At 42.0% G+C, this 16,117-nt stretch overlaps 1 protein-coding gene across 2 annotated transcripts in view; it reads left to right on the forward strand.

Moving 5' to 3' along the window:
* Positions 1–16,117, forward strand: part of fam193b (family with sequence similarity 193 member B) — a 91,940-nt gene that overhangs the window by 15,888 nt on the left and 59,935 nt on the right. The window lies entirely within an intron of this gene.

Raw genomic sequence — 16,117 nt, forward strand, 5'->3', positions numbered from 1 at the left:
ATGGGGAGGGAATGATGTATCTGGTGGTGGGGTCCGTTTGTAGGTGGTGGGCATGGCGGAGGATGACTCAATGTATGTGGAGGTTGGTGGGATGGAAAGTGAGGACAGGCACTCTGGACTACATTCAGAACTGACTGAGCCCACATGGACTCCAGGCTACATTCAGAACCCCACCCCTCCCAACGCAAGGAGGACAGAACGCCTCTGGTCCTCACCAACATACATCGCATCATCGTCTGCCACCCGCAAATGGACTCCTCCACTAGAGACATATTAACCTCCCCACCCCTATTGGTGTTCTGGAGAGACCATTCCCTCCACAACTCCCTCGTCAAGTCCTCCACCCCCCCCAAGCTAACACCCCACTCCCGGCACATTACCCTGCCACCAAAGGAAGGGCAATACCTGCACCCCTCACCTCCGTCCAAGGCCCCAAAGGATTCTTCTTCATCCTACAGAAATTTACCTGTGCCGCCTCCAATGTCATAATGTCATCTACTGTAATCGTTGCATCTGCTGTGGTCTCCTCTAAATCGGGTAGACAGGACGCCTACTTGCAGATCGTTTCAGAGAACATCTCTGGTTGGACCCCCACACCAACCAATCCCACTGACCCGTGACTGAACATCTCAACTCCCCCTCCCACTCAGTCAAGGATATGCAGGCCCTGGGCCTCTTCCATTGTCAAACCCTTACTACCCGACAACTTGAAGAATGCCTCACATTCTGCCTTGAGACTCAGCAACCACATGGGATCAATGTGGATTTCAACAGTTTCCTCATTCCCCTCCCCCGGCTTCTCACACACACATTATCCCAGTCCCAAGCCTCCAACTCGGCCTCACCTTCCTGACCTGTCTATCACCTTTCCCATCTATCTGCTCCACCCTCCTCTCTGACCTGTTACCGTTTCCCACATTTCATCTCCCTATGCATTCTCAGCTACCTTTCCCCCCCTACCCAACTCCACTCCCAATTATATCTCAGCCCCTTGGCCCACAAGCTTTATTCCTGAAAAGTTGATTCTTCTGCTCCTGGGATGCTGCCTGACCTGCAGTGCTTTTCCAGCACCACACACTCTACTGTCATCTCCAGCATCTGCAGTTCTCACTTTCTCCTACTGTACAGCAATTTTCACGTTGCTGTCCGTTTTTGCAGTCCTTGTTTCCTAGCAGGATCTGCAGTTACTTTATTCAGTGAGTTGTGTATTTGTTGATTGTAACACCAGTTCAGTACCATAACAGCTGGTCTGGCAGATTCAGCATTTTTCATCCATACAAATTCATTTCTATCTAACTTTAAAACAATACTGTGGAATGGTATGTATGTTGAGTCTGAGTTCTAATGCATTAATTAGACAATAAAGTTATCATTTTTAAACAAAAAATTGTTGCAGTCCAGTTGCTCCCCTTGGTAAAATCTGCTCTTCATTGTATCAGTTGGCAATTTTACTTGGGTTGTCCGAGTTACACTTCAAAACAAGCGCCGTATTAAAATTTGGATGCTAGTGATTGGAGGACTTAGTTGGCATTGACATATGTCTCAATGAAATGTGTGCCTCATAGAGGCTTTCCTCCTTTCCCCTATATTGTACTGTGTTAAATTTACTTGGCACGCTATAAAGCTATCATTGGTGCTTGTGTGAGCAAACTGGTGAAATCTGCATATCAGAAACAAGGGAAAGAACTGCCAAAGTTTCTTCTTTGGTTCTGAGGAAGTATTTGGTCCCTTGCAACTTAAATACAAACTGAGACTTAGATCAAGATGTCATTACTCTGCGGTTACACCATAACTGATGTTCTAATGTACGAGGCTTTGCATATTGATGGAAAGGTGATAGCTAGTTAGTCTTGGATGAATTCAATGGTGACTGTATGATTAGCACTCTGTCAATTGTACACAAATGAGTTAGCGAGTTTTGCAACAAATGAGCCAAGCCTAATTATATCAAAATTAGGCAGGAGCTGAGAAATGTGGGTTGGACACAGCTATTTGGGGTAAAGTCCACATTTGATATGTGGGAGGCTTTCAAAGATAGGTTGAAGGTTGTGCAGGATAGGCATGCCCCTTGGAAAACAAAGGATAAGAAAGGCAAGATTTGTGAACTGTGGATAACAGGAGAAATCGTGTGACTAGTCAAGAGGAAAAGGGAAGCATACATAAGGTCCAGACAGCTCAGACCAGAATGGGCCCTGGAGGAATATCGGCAGAGTAGGACCAATCTTAAATGAGGAATCAAGCGGGCTAAAAGGGGTCATGAAATAACTTTAGTGAGCAGAATTAAGAAGAATCTCAAGGCTTTTTATTCTTGTATAAGAAGAAAGGGGGTAACCAGAGAAAGGGTTGGTCCACTAAAAGGATAAGGAAGGAAGGTTGTGTGTTTAACCTGAGAAAATGGGTGAGATTCTCAATGATTACTTTGCATCAGTGTTGACTGAGGAAAGGAAGGTGATGAATGCTGAGATTAGAGATAGACATTTGTTTACTCTGGATCACGTTGAAATAAGGAGGGAGGATGTGTTAAGGTGGAAAACTCCCCTGGACCAGATGGGCTCTATCCCAGGTTGCTGAGGGAGGCAAGAGAGGAAATAGCTCGGGCCCTGACAGATATCTTTGTAGCAACCTTAAACACAGGTGAAATGCCGAATGACTGGAGAGTTGCTCATGTTATCCCCCTGTACAAGAAGGCTAGTAGGGATATTCCAGGAAACTACAGACCAGTGGAGCCTGACCTCAGCGGTGGGAAAGTTGCTAGAGAAGGTACTGAGGGATTAAAAAAAACTATTTATATTTGGAAAAGATTAGGCTTATCAGTGATAGGCAACATGATTTTGTGCGGGGTAGATCGTGCCTTACCAACTTAATCGAGTTCTTTGAGGAAGTGACCAAGTTGATAGATGTCCTACGCATGGACTTTAGTAAGATTTTTGATAAGGTTCCCCATGGTAAATTAATGGAGAAAGTGAGGTCACATGGTATGCATGGTATTCTAGCTGGGTGGATAAAGAACTGGTTGAGCAACAGGGGACAGTAGTAGTTGAAGGGACTTTCTCGAAATGAAGAAGGATGACAAGTGGTGTTCCACAGGGGCCACTTTTGTTTGTAATATACTTAAATGATTTGGAATAGGGCATTCTTGGTGTGATCAGTAAGTTTTTAGATGACACAAAGGATTGGTGGAAAGCATAAGTGAGTATCAAAGAATATAGAACAATATAGGTTGACTGGAGAGTCGGGCGGTGAAGTGGCAGATGGAGTTCAATCCAGGCAAATGTGAGGTGATACATTTTGGGACGTCTAATTTTAGAGCGTATTATACTGTAAACGGAAGAGCCTTGGGAAAAGTTGATGAGTAGAGAGATCTGGGAGTGCAGGTCCATTGTACCCTAAAGGTGGCTGCACGGGTGGATAGAGTGGTCAAGAAGGCATACGGTATGCTTGCCTTCATCAGACAGGGTGTTGAGTATAAGAGCTGACAGGTCATGTTAACATTGCACAAGACTTTGGTTTGGCTGCATTTAGAATACTGTGTACAGTTCTGGTTGCCACATTAACAAAAGGATGTAGACGCTTTGGAGAGGGTGCAGGGAAGGTTTACGAGAATGTTGCCTGGTATGGAAGGTGCTAGCTATGAAGAGAGGTTGAGTAGGTTAGGATTGTTTTCATTAGAGAAAAGGAGATTTGGGGGGACCTGATTGAGGTCTACAAAATCATGAAGGGTATAGACAGGGTAGATAGAGATGAGCTTTTTCTCAGGATGAGGGATTCAATAATGAACGGTCATGCTTTCAAGGTGAGAGGTGAAAAGTTTAATGAGAATATACGCGGCAAGTCCTTTACACAGAGGGTGGTAGGTGCCTGGAACACGTTGCCAGTAGAGACAGGCATGGTAGATTCATTTAAGATGCGTCTGGTCAGATGCATGAGTAGGTGGGGAGCAGAGGGATACAGATGATTAGGAATTGGGTGACAGGTTTAGCTAGGGGATTTGGATTGGTTCAGGTTTGGAGGGCTTGAAGGGCCTGTTCCTTGGCTGCAAATATTCTTTGTTCTTTCTTTGAATTAGTTGTTAAATTTGGATTACACTGGTCCTATCAAATCTCTCATTTGGTGCCACAATCTTTTAATTTAAAAACATTTTTTATTCCTTTATATCCAGAAGTGTTATCGCACACAACTGAATGTTTTTATTCCCATTGCCAAAACACTAACATTTCCTTTTATTAACAACCACCATCACTTAAATCACCCATGCAAACCATCAAAGGTGAAGAGGTACGAATGTGAGAAGGGGTTAAATCAAACTGGAGTTGGAAGGGGATTCACTGTCTTTTAATTCCGTACATGGACGTTAAGTTCCAGTCTTTCTGGGGACAGAATTAAGCGTGGTCTTCAGCTGGCGAAAATATTAGCAAGAGAGAAATGTGCATTAAAGGTAGAGTTGCCATCGTCCCAGAGGACCAGAGGTTTGCTTGCTCATTAGGGAGAACTGATTGGTAGTGGTTTAACCTGAGGGTCACTACACCTCAGTTGAGCAGAGAGGTTGAGAAGGCAAGTGATCTCAACCAGGGTGGGAATTGAACCCATGCTGTTGGCATCACTCTGTATTGCAAATGAAACATCCAGCAAACTGAACCAACCAGACCCCGAGATAATGTGTTTTCCCGTTAGGGGATTGAACCTCGGTCTCCTACGTGACAAGGGGGGGGGGATACTAATCACAACACCAATGAAGAACGCACATAGAAATGTGCGTTACTTTACAAACAATTTGATGCAAATACTATGTTTACCTTGAGTACAGCAATGCAGTTTAATTTTGTTTGAGCTATGGGTTTTGTCATCTTTTAAACTTGACAGTGATTGCTACGAAACATGCAAGGTTTTAAATCTTTCACCTCCTCCTTAGCCTTACAAAATTTGTACTTTCTCTGCTGAAAGCATGGGATGGAAACACTCTCCCAGATACTGATGTGAAATGAGAGAAAGATCAGTGCGTGAGGTCTGTCTGTGGTAATCCTGGATTTTGTGGGTAAGAACCTCTGCTTTTAGCAATACCTAATCTCTCCTTTTTCAGCACCTTCTAACTCCTGAGAACTTGCCTGAACTCAGGAAGTTCATGGTGGCATGGGGCTCAGTGGTTAGCACTGCTGCCCCACAGGTTCAATTCCAGTCTTGGGTGACTGTGTAGAGTTTGCACATTCTCCCCTTGTCGGCAAGTGTTTTCACCAGGGTTTCCTCCCAAAGAGGTGCAGGCTGTGGGAAATGTAGGATTATGGGGATAGTGTGGGGGTGCTGGGTCTGAGTGGGGTTCTCTTTGGAGGATTGGTGCAGACTTGAGCCAAATGGTTTCTTTTTGCATTGGAATGATTCTAAATTTCTGATGTCCTTCCTTTCAACGGTGCGACTTATTTCTATCCCAAAGGTGTTATCCCAATCCTAAAACTAAACTAAATTTTGCAGAATGGTTACTGGCGTCAGACCTGACATGCAAGGATGGAATAATTAGATATGTTCTATTTATTGTGTATGAGGGGGTGTTTGATCAGTGGATGCTGTCCAATGATTAACAGGGGAGGGTGGGGAAAAGAATTGTCTTACATTCATATTTAGGAATAATCACTTGCAGGTAACTGTTTGATGCTATTGAGCTTGGTTTGGGCATGAGGAAATAAGTAAATAAACTAAGCAAATGATGAATTGATCCAAGCCTTCAACTTGCTTGGGAAATAAGGGTTTTAACAAAAAAGCGTAACAAATAATTAAATGAATTGGTGTAATCTCAGATCAGCTTTTTTGCACTGAGAGGTGTTAGATTAGTAATTCGTTAGGGATGCTCAATTTAAATATGAGATATTATGAAACTCTTTGGATCTTAGAATGCTAACCAGTACAGTTGATGCATCAACTCTATGACAGTGAGAGCCCGAGCAAAACTGGAATCAATGGCAATCAGATGGCGACCAGTGGGAGTCATACCTGGCACTTAGGAAGATGGTTCTAGTTTTGAAGATCAGTAATCTTAGCACCAGGACATCATTACATAAGTTCTTCAGGATGGTGTCCTTGTCCCAACTATCTTCAGCTGCTTCTTCAATGACTTTCCCTCCATCATAAGATCAGCAGTGGGACTGTTTGCTAATGACTACGCAGTGTTCAGTACCAGTCACAACTCCTCATATACTGAAGCAGGAAGTGTTCAATGTGACAAGATATGGACAAGATCCAGATTTCAAATGGCAAGTAACATTGGCACCAAGCAAATGTTAGGCAAAGACCATCTCCAGTAAGAGATATTCTAACCACTGCCTCTTGATTTTTAGTGGTGTTACCATTGCTGAATCCCCCATGATCAACATCCTGAGGGTTATCCTTGACCAGAAACTAAACTGGACTCACCCTATAAGTATCATGGCTACAAGAGTATGTCAGAGGCTAGGAATACTGTGGTAGTAACTTACCTCCTGACTCCCCAAAGACTGTCCTCCATCGACAAGGTGCAAGTCAGGAGGACAATAAAATCCTCCCACTCGCCTGGATGGGCACAGCTCCAACAATACTCAAAACTTGATACTATCCAGGACAAGGAGAAAGTGAGGACTGCAGATGCTGGAGATCAGAGCTCAAAAATGTGTTGCTGGAAAAGCGCAGCAGGTCAGGCAGCATCCAAGGAGCAGGAGAATCGACGTTTCGGGCATAAGCCCTTCCTTAGGAATGAGGAGCGTGTGCCAAGCAGGCTAAGATAAAAGGTAGGGAGGAGGGACTTGGGGGAGGGGTGTTGGGAATGCGATAGGTGGAAGGAGGTTAAGGTGAGGATGATAGGCCAGAGAGGGGGTGGGGGCAGAGAGGTCGGGAAGAAGATTGCAGGTCAAGAAGGCGGTGCGGAGTCTGAGGGCTGGGACTGAGAAAAGGTGGGGGGAGGGGAAATGAGAAAGCTGGAGAAATCCGCATTCATCCCCTGTAGCTGGAGGGTTCCTAGGCGAAAGATGAGGCGCTCTTCCTCCAGGCGTCGTGTTGCCATGGTCTGGCGATGGAGGAGGCCAAGGACCTGCATGCCCTTGGCGGAGTGGGATGGGGAGTTAAAGTGTTCAGCCACGGGGTGGTTGGGTTGGTTGGTGCTGGTGTCCCAGAGACTATCCAGGACAAAGCAGCCTTTTTGATTAGCACCATTTTAATGAGCATCCGGCTCTTCCACCACTGCTCACTTGCAGTAGTGTGTACTATCTGCAAATTGCTGTGCAGAACTTCACCAAAGATCTGTGAGCAGCACGTTCCAAATGTATGCCTGCTTCCATCTAGAAAGACAGGGCAGCAGATGCATAGAAGCACCAGCAGGTACCCCTCCATGCCACTCACCATCCTGACTTGGAAATATATTCCATCATTGTTGCTAGGTCAAAATCCTGAAACTAACTTCCTAATGGTATTGTGTGTCTGCCTGCAGCACATCTGTAGCGGTTCAAGAAGGCAACTCACCTCCTTAAGGGCAACTGGGGATGGACTATAAATGCTGGCTAACTGGCAATGCCCATGTCCTATGAGTGAATAAGAAATAAGAACTTTGTAGAAAGTTCCTCTGACTGAGTCTCCAGTGTTGAATTGGACCAGGTTGTTTAAGAACATTGCATAATTTAAAGGTTGAGCTCGTAATATTTTCTAACAGTTGCATAAAGGCATATGATGTAAACACTTAGACTTTTAAGAATTAGCATCCCTACAGTGTGGAATCAGACCCTTTGGCTCACAAGTTCACATTGACCCTCTGAAGAATAACACACTTCTATACAGCCCATTTCCCCAATCCTATATTTATCCCGACTAATGCACCTAACCTACACATCCCTGAACACTTTGGACAATTTAGTGTGGTTGGTTCACCTAAACTGCACATCTTTTGGACTGTGGGAGGAAACTGGAGCACCCAGAGGAAACCCCCACAGACACAGTCTCTCACTTCTCTCTCCCTCCCTCCCCGCCCGCTCTCCCTTTAACATCGTGTGCACAGCACAGAGAAACCAGAGGGAATAGGTGTGTGTGCTATGCCCAGATCTATATAACTGCCATTCCCTAAAGCAGTTCCTGATTCAACAATTGATTTCCAGTTTGTGATCTCATTGGGAAGCAGCTGCATGTTAAATTTGTTCATAATTTCCTTGGTGTTTCTGGGGTATAGGTAGGATTTTCTCCTCTTCAATAGTTTGTGAACTCCTGCATATAGCATGGAATCTGCTTCCTGACTGAAGCAACAGCTGTCAGGAGAGGAACGTGATACTGCTGTAAGATCATCTCAGAAGCATGTCAAGCGAGGCTCCCTGAAAAAGGGAACGATTCTTCTTTATACAGGGTTTTACATCACAGTCAGTCATGCACGCAAGACACAACCTCTACCACTCCCCCATAGTCATATGCCACCCAAAAGCAATCTATAGTAATTAGATTATTCCTTAAAACACTCTGTGGTTTGATAGTCACATCGTGCCTGCAAGACAGGAAAATAATTAGCCCATTAACATCCCACCCCCTCCCTCTCTTCCCCTCCCTGCCCCGTCTCCCACCTCTTTCGCCCCCCTTCCTCTCGCTCGCTCGCCCCCCCTTCCTCTCGCTCGCGCCCCCCCCCTTCCTCTCGCTCGTGCCCCCCCCTCTCTTCGCCCCCTGCCCCCCTCCACTCTGTCCTCCTCTCCCTCGAGTCCCCCCCTCCCTGAACCCCCACCCTGCCACCGTGTCTGCCTCCTCTACTCATCACTCTTGACAGTGAATAACAGGAATGGTTCTGCTGCTCCAAGGCTATTATGGTATCATAGAGAAACTTACTCGTGAGTTGGGTCTGACTGAATTGTGAAATTTTTGATGGTGTCCAGAGAGCATGTTTCACCTCAAGCTCTCTTGACAGTTACATGATACTGATTCTGTGATCTTTGTGTTCTGTCAAGTGTCAGGCTTGTTTTCACATAAACTGTCCTATTTGCATCCGAAAAGCATGTTAAGTCCAAACCATGAAATCTAATAAATAAACTACAAAAGTTGAGACACACACAATGCTGTTTTTGTATTCGTGAACAAAGGTCAGAAGAATCTTTGTGTTTAAATTAATGAGTGAAGGGGTTTTCTGCCTACTTCATTGATATATCAACAGTGAACTTAATAAGACAAGGGTCAAATTATTGTAATTGTCTGTGTGATATGTCACATGACCAAATTGCATTTTATTTTTGCCTTGGTGCAACATGTGATAATCTTTGAGATTAATGCTGAATTTGGCAGTGATGTGCAATAAGTAAGCAATTTTTAATTCGAATATGTGCATTTGTCTTCCTAATTGATACTTAAAGGTCAGGCATTTCTTTTGTGTCTTTTAAAAATTCAAAATTCCCAAAGAATGTCTTACAAGTTGGCTTTCCAGGTTTCTAAGCTCCCTTAATTGACATGATTTCTGCCACTGGGGTTTCTTTTGTGCAGTTGATTGTTTGGGAGGAAAGTGTTCCTGAAAGTGAGGGTAGGGTGAAGGACGAGAACAGGTTGACTCACCTTATTTTAATAATGGGTTTTGTCAAGCGGACAAGCACTGGTAATGAATGGTCTTCAAACACAAAGATTAAAAGTTACTTCAGTACAGTGCATTGACTATGATAATTCCAGAACCTCCGATGAAACCAATGGCAAACTTGAATATAAAAGACAAATGAAATCTATAGCCAAATTACTTTCATCTATCAAGAATCTTTGGGTTCTAATTATGTAAACTGCATCGTCTTCATGGAAGTAAATTTCACAGCAATATTCCTTTCCCACTCCAGCCTCTCTCCCACCATCAAATTGACTTTGTTGCTCTTGGTTATGGAGCACTGAATTGGACCAAATATTGGCACCAGTCAACAGCCATCACCAGATTATGGGATGGCTACATTAGAAATGTTATTTTAATTAGAATAAATTAGTCATTTTTATCTCTTGGAATTGCATTCTGCTTTCCAAAGGTGGGATATAATCAAAACGTGCTTCAGATGTATGTGCATATACATCAAAAATATTTCCATTGGCTTTAATTTGTGAAATACCTGTATACTCTATTGATAGAATTAAATGTTCAATTCATTATTTTGCTAAATGAACTCCAAGCTATCACCGGTCCACCAAACTGAATATCTATTGTACTTAACTATACTGTGGAATAAGACTACTAAATTGAGCTCAGTACATGTAACATCTCATTTGTGCATATTTCATACAGCACCTTCACAAAAAATGTTTTGGTACAAATGTTTTTATGGTGTACCTGGACTCAAAAACTAATGCAGGTATATTTTCTATGTTGCCTCCAAATGCTGTCTGCATGTCTATTGTTGTAGTCATTTTGATTGGCCAGGTATGAGCTCGGGAAATGTTTTAACTGCGTACGCATAGGATGTTGTGCAGTCCTAGTGTATGGTTTAATGTAATAAATGAAGCTTAATGTTGCATTTAAAATATTAAAGTTGTGTTCACTGCTGCTGGGAAAATGAGTGTGTAAGTGTTTCAAATTGGAATCTATAAGTTATTTTTATTTTCTATATTTTACCCCCCTCTGCATTTTTCCCAGGAGTGGCACCTAATTCTTGCTAGTTTATGGTTGTCCACTAACCAGTATTCCTCTGGTGTCTCATGTATAGGGCACACTTAGTTTAACTCTGAGATTTTTAAAATAAAAAGTTAGATTATGTAAGTATTGTACTGAAGTCCGGATTGCCTGTGGCCCTTGTATGTGCATTTCCAGGCATATTACCAGGTATAATTTGGAATTTCATATTGAATTTTTCTTGGGCCCATCAAATCCAAAGCCCAGGTTGGTGAGGCAAATGTTGCCTCTAAAAATTGACCTGAAATAATTGCCTCTAGCTTGGTGCTAAAGAGGAAGATCACTTCGTTCCTGGAGAAAATGGAAGATAAAATTATCTTGTATTATTGTAAAATGTAAGTTGCATGAAAATTAACTGCGGCATAACTCAATTTAGATATTTAATATTTGCGATCTATCTTAAGTGGCATTAAATTGGAAAGGTGAGATGATGCAAATTAAAAGTATATCACAGACAACTTTGCAGAGATTTACCTATTCATACATCACAGAATTGAATCTGATTGTTTCATTAGAGGTTAAATGACTGAACAAAAGAATGGATTTTTCTTCTTAGTCCTGTGGTCCATCTCCAAATTGTTGGTACAGTATCTCCTGATCGATGTACAGCCATTTAGGTTGAAAGCCTTTAATAAAGGCCGCTGTATATTTAGGTAAACTAATTCAAACCAATATCTCAAACAGACTTACTTCTGCCTGTTTCCCTAGTTAACAATTTGAAAAAACAAAATTAGAAGCATTGTCCAGTTGTCAGCTCAACATTTACATAATACAATAATATTATGGGGTATTAGAAGGAAGCAACCAAAATAATTTGCGGAGAGTTAGGTCAGTTAATCCCACATAGTTTGTTGAAAGATGAATTGTGCCCAATACAATCAATCTTTTCAAGTGATGGGTCATTCAATGGAAGTGCGTAATTTGTTGTAGCAAGGAATCTAATAATGTTATACTTGATCTTGATTGTTAAGGTTTCAGATTCTGTAACCTGGCAAGTTGCTCAAATTGGAAACCGACAACTGCAGCAAATTGCTCATGGGATGTGGTTATTTTGACAGATCGGCATTTATTTTTCATCCCCACTGGCTCTGGAAGACAATTATATGTCGTGGTTTTCACGATAGAGTACTGTGAAGGCTAAAAGTTCTAGGGCATTGATCCATTGAGAATGAAGAAATTACAGTCTAGTTCCAAGCTGGGTTGGTGCGTGACTTGGAGGGGATTTTGCTGATTATGTTATTTGAATGTGAAATTCAAATGCAGCAGAGATGGTGCACGCTGCTGTCACTGTGTGCCGGTGGTGAGGGTGAATCTGTGTTGATGGTTGGAGTACCACTTTAATTGGGCTGCTTTTTCTTGGATGAAGATAAATTTCATGAGTGTTGTTTAGAGTTGCACTCACCCAGGCTATTGAAGAGTATTCCAGCAAACTCCTGACTTGTGCCTTGTAAATGGTAGATAGGCTTTGAAGAGCTAGGAAGTGAATTACTTGTTACAGAATTCCCAGTCTCTCCTTTCACTAATGTATGTTTGAGGCTGTGCTTGTTGGGTTTCTAATTGGGAACTTTGAAAATGTTTATGGTGGGGTGAGCTTCAGCATGATAATGCTGTCAATATGGTGTTAATAGGGTTAGGATTAGGATCTAAGGTGGTGGTATGGTAGGGGCCCTGAGCTGGAGCTCGTCGTTTTATTTTTTTTCCTTTTTTATTCCCCTTTCTACTTGCCTCTTATCCTTAGAAGACTTCGATGGTGATGCGCCGAGCCAGCTTGCACTCGAGGCGAAGCACTACATTGACTCGTGCTCTGTCTGCTTTTACTTTTTTCTCTCTCTTTGGCTTTTATTTTTACTTTAACCTTAGTTACCTACTGGGGAGACCACCTGGCAGCTTCAGTGGCAACTGCATTGTCGAGATCAGCCCAGTGCATTCTCGTGGCTACAACATTGTTGATAGAAGCAAGATGGCATTGAAGAATGGTGACATGATTCTGTGGTGGCAGCTCAGCGAGGGGGAGACCCATGCTGGTAATGGCCTCAGCATTTGGGTGGAAGAGCCTGGATTCAGGCCCATGGCTAAGCACTTAGAAGTACAGTCATGCTGAACTTTGAACTTTTATATCTTTATTTTCTACTTATACCTAAGGTTCTGTACCTAGGTACCTGTTGTACCTAAGATGATACTGGAGATTGGCAACTTTGTATGCTTTTCACTAAACTCCTGTAAACACTCCCCCCATAATTATCTTTCATCCCCCTTGACCCTCAATGTTCCTGATGAAGGGCTTATGCCCAAAACATCGACTCTCCTGCTCCTTGGATGCTGCCTGACCTCTGCATTTCAAACGCCACCCTTTTCGACTATGACTTCTCCAGCATCTGCAGTCCTCCCTTTCTTGTTGATTACATGTGTCATAATTCTAAATTCTGAAGAGGAACTTTACATTGTTGTAGTAAATGGTCATTGTGTTGCATAAATATGCCCTACTATTTTGAACTCCAAGTATCGATGTTAGAATGAACTTGTTGCTCAAGGGGTGTTACATTTACAAAAGAGTTGTGGGTAATATTGAGCAAGGTGTGTTTAATAATGAGCATCTGACCTTGTGGAGGGGAGATCATTGATGAAACACTTCAAGATAGTTAACATTAGGGCACAGCACTCAGGAACTCCTACAATGATGTCCTTGGCTAAGTTGATCGGCCTCCAAGAGCCGCAGTCATCTTCCTTGGTGCTAGATGTGATGCGAACGAATAAAGACTTCTCCCCCAATTTCTATTCACTCCAATTTTGCTTGAACTTTATGATGCTATATCTCTGGCATGTAGCTCCTTTGCTAATGTTTGGACCAAGATTGTAATAAAGTCACAAGTTGATAATATTCCTAGAATCCAAACTGTTGATTTATTGAGCAAGTCATTGCTGCGTAAATGTTGTTTCACAGGCATCTATGATGCTGAGAGCCTAAAAAATATTTGCTTTAGACTAGAGTTAAGGCCATGCAGAGTTGTAGATGAGTTCAAGTCTGGAGGTTAGAAACTGGAAAGCTTGCCAAGAGAGGGTTGGAACATTCAAATGTAGAGGCATTATTGATATTGTTTTCTGGAACAGGACAGAATTGGTTGTGACTATAAAATTGGAAGCAGGCCTTGGCGGTAACATAGAATTTGGTTGCAAATAATTTGGTTCAGCATTGGACAGTGGCCAGGGAGTGGAGTGGAGCTGGTGTGTTTGTCTTGTACTAAAAAATAAATGAAGGAAGAGAAAGATTGGATTGAGAGCAAGAAACCAATTCAGAATTAAAATTCAACTTTAAAATGTTTTACTTTTACAATTAAAATTTGAAGAAGTGAAACTCTGCTCTTGGGATAGTTGATTTTCATTGCCAGAGAGATTTAACTATGAATGTAGTTAAGATTATCACTTACAATTCAAAGTATCTTTGATAGTAAAAAAAATTAACTCAGTTTTTGTAAATGCTAAATTCACACTGTTTGCTGAGTTTTGATTGTTGTTGAGATAGCCAGCAAAATAACATTTTCATGTCATTGATGACAGCAGAGTAGCTCCAACAGCAACTTGTGGATGTTTGAATTAAACCATGTTCTGTGAGAATGTATATAAGATATGAACAGGGAGGGAGAGAGTTAAATTTTTGGTTTTCGTGAAAGAAGAGGTTCAGCTGAGCATGACTCAGATCATTAAAAAACTTAGTTAACAATGGGGTGCTGGAGGCAAGGGTAATGGGCTAACAAGGTGGAAAAGCATTCATTACGTAGAGGTATTTAACAATATTGGCAGCATTCAGTATGTCAGGTCAGTTTAACAAGGTAAGAAATATTCATTATGTGAAGCCAGTTAAGATAAGAACATTCATTGTGTCACTGTTGATGCTCGCAGATTGTAACAGTCACCCAATTAATATGTATATTGCCTTATCTGGATGCTCTTCCTTGTAAAATCACTATATAATTCATTAAGAAGCTGCTGTTTGAGAGAGAAGACCGAGAACTCATGTCTCTATGCACATGGGTGATCATTCTCTCTCTCTCCCTCCAGGGCACAGAATAAAGATGAAGGAGGTAAAACTATCCTGTGTCTCTGAGTGTTTTACTTCGACTGATGGGGCCGGGGTGGAGCGGGATGACACCTGCTTCCCATTTAAAGTTACTTCACCATTTGCACAGAAAAACATTGAAGGCCATTGACCTTGGTATTACTTGGACAGAAAATTATGTCCCAATTGACAAGACTACAATTGCATTACTTCCATAGCAAGAAACCTTTGAAGTTGCTGAGCAGAAACCTATAACTGAAGTAAAAGTATTAAGATTTTTTTAAAAATAGGATATTACAGATTGCCCTTTTGTTATTTAATGCTTTAATACTGAAGCTAAGAAGTATAGATGTTCTCTAATCAATCTATCCAGAGTTGTTATTACACCCTTCTGGATCAGGTGCAAAATATCACCTAGCCCATTAAGCGTGGTCTGCTTTTGAGTCACTTGTTATATCATCTATACATTTACTCTGTCTTCCTGGCTTTGACATGTATCCCTGAATAAGCCTATCTGGCTCAGTGTTGAAAATTTAAATTGCCCCAACATGCAGAGCCAGTTTCATTTTTTATCACCTTTTATGCTAAATAAAGATTTCATGAATTTTCTTCCAAATGTCCTGGCTCTAGATGTTATGTTTGTGTCCTTTGCTCTGGATTCTCTTACCTTGTCTGTATAAGCCTTTTTGAAATCTTTTGTCATACGAACCGTTTTGATTTGGTTAACTTCAACCCCCCCGCAAAAAATCACTGGCAGAGTTCCCAATGTGATTGGTTGTGAGACATATGATAGTCATTCTTTTTATCATCACGAATATTGTGAAAGTAGATTTTTAAAAAAATCTTTAATGGATACAGAGATAACTAGTAAGGCCAGCATTGTTGCCTGTCTCAAATTTCCATCGAGCTGAGTAGTTTGCAGAGCCATTTTCAGACAACATTATTGTGCATCTGGAGTCGTCTGTAGTTCAGACCAGGTAAGGATAGTACATTGCATTCCTTTGAGTATACCGGATGGATTTTTACAGCAATCGATGTTGTTTGAACTACCATGGACATTGCTGCGAAGACTAGCTTTCTGTTCTAGATTTGATTTAATTTAATTTAAATTCCAGTTGTGGCATTGGTAGATTTGAACCCATGTCCCCTGAGCATTAGCCTCGACATCTGAATTACAAGTCCAGTAACATTGGATAATGTGTGGTGCTGGAAAAAGCACAGCAGGTCAGGCAGCATCTGAGGAGCAAGAGAGACAATGAAGTCCTGATGAAAGGTTATGCCCGAAATATCAACTCTTGCTCCTCAGATGCTGCCTGACCTGCTGTGCTTTTTTCAGTGCTACACTTTATCGACTCTGACTTCCCCATCATCTGCAGTCCTCGCTCTCTCTTAGTCATTGACATTACCATCATGCCATCATTTTAAACTGGTTAAGCTTTGTGTCTTTTCCC

The sequence above is a fragment of the Chiloscyllium punctatum genome, chromosome 20, assembly GCF_047496795.1.
Source record: "Chiloscyllium punctatum isolate Juve2018m chromosome 20, sChiPun1.3, whole genome shotgun sequence".
Lineage (NCBI taxonomy): Eukaryota > Metazoa > Chordata > Chondrichthyes > Orectolobiformes > Hemiscylliidae > Chiloscyllium > Chiloscyllium punctatum.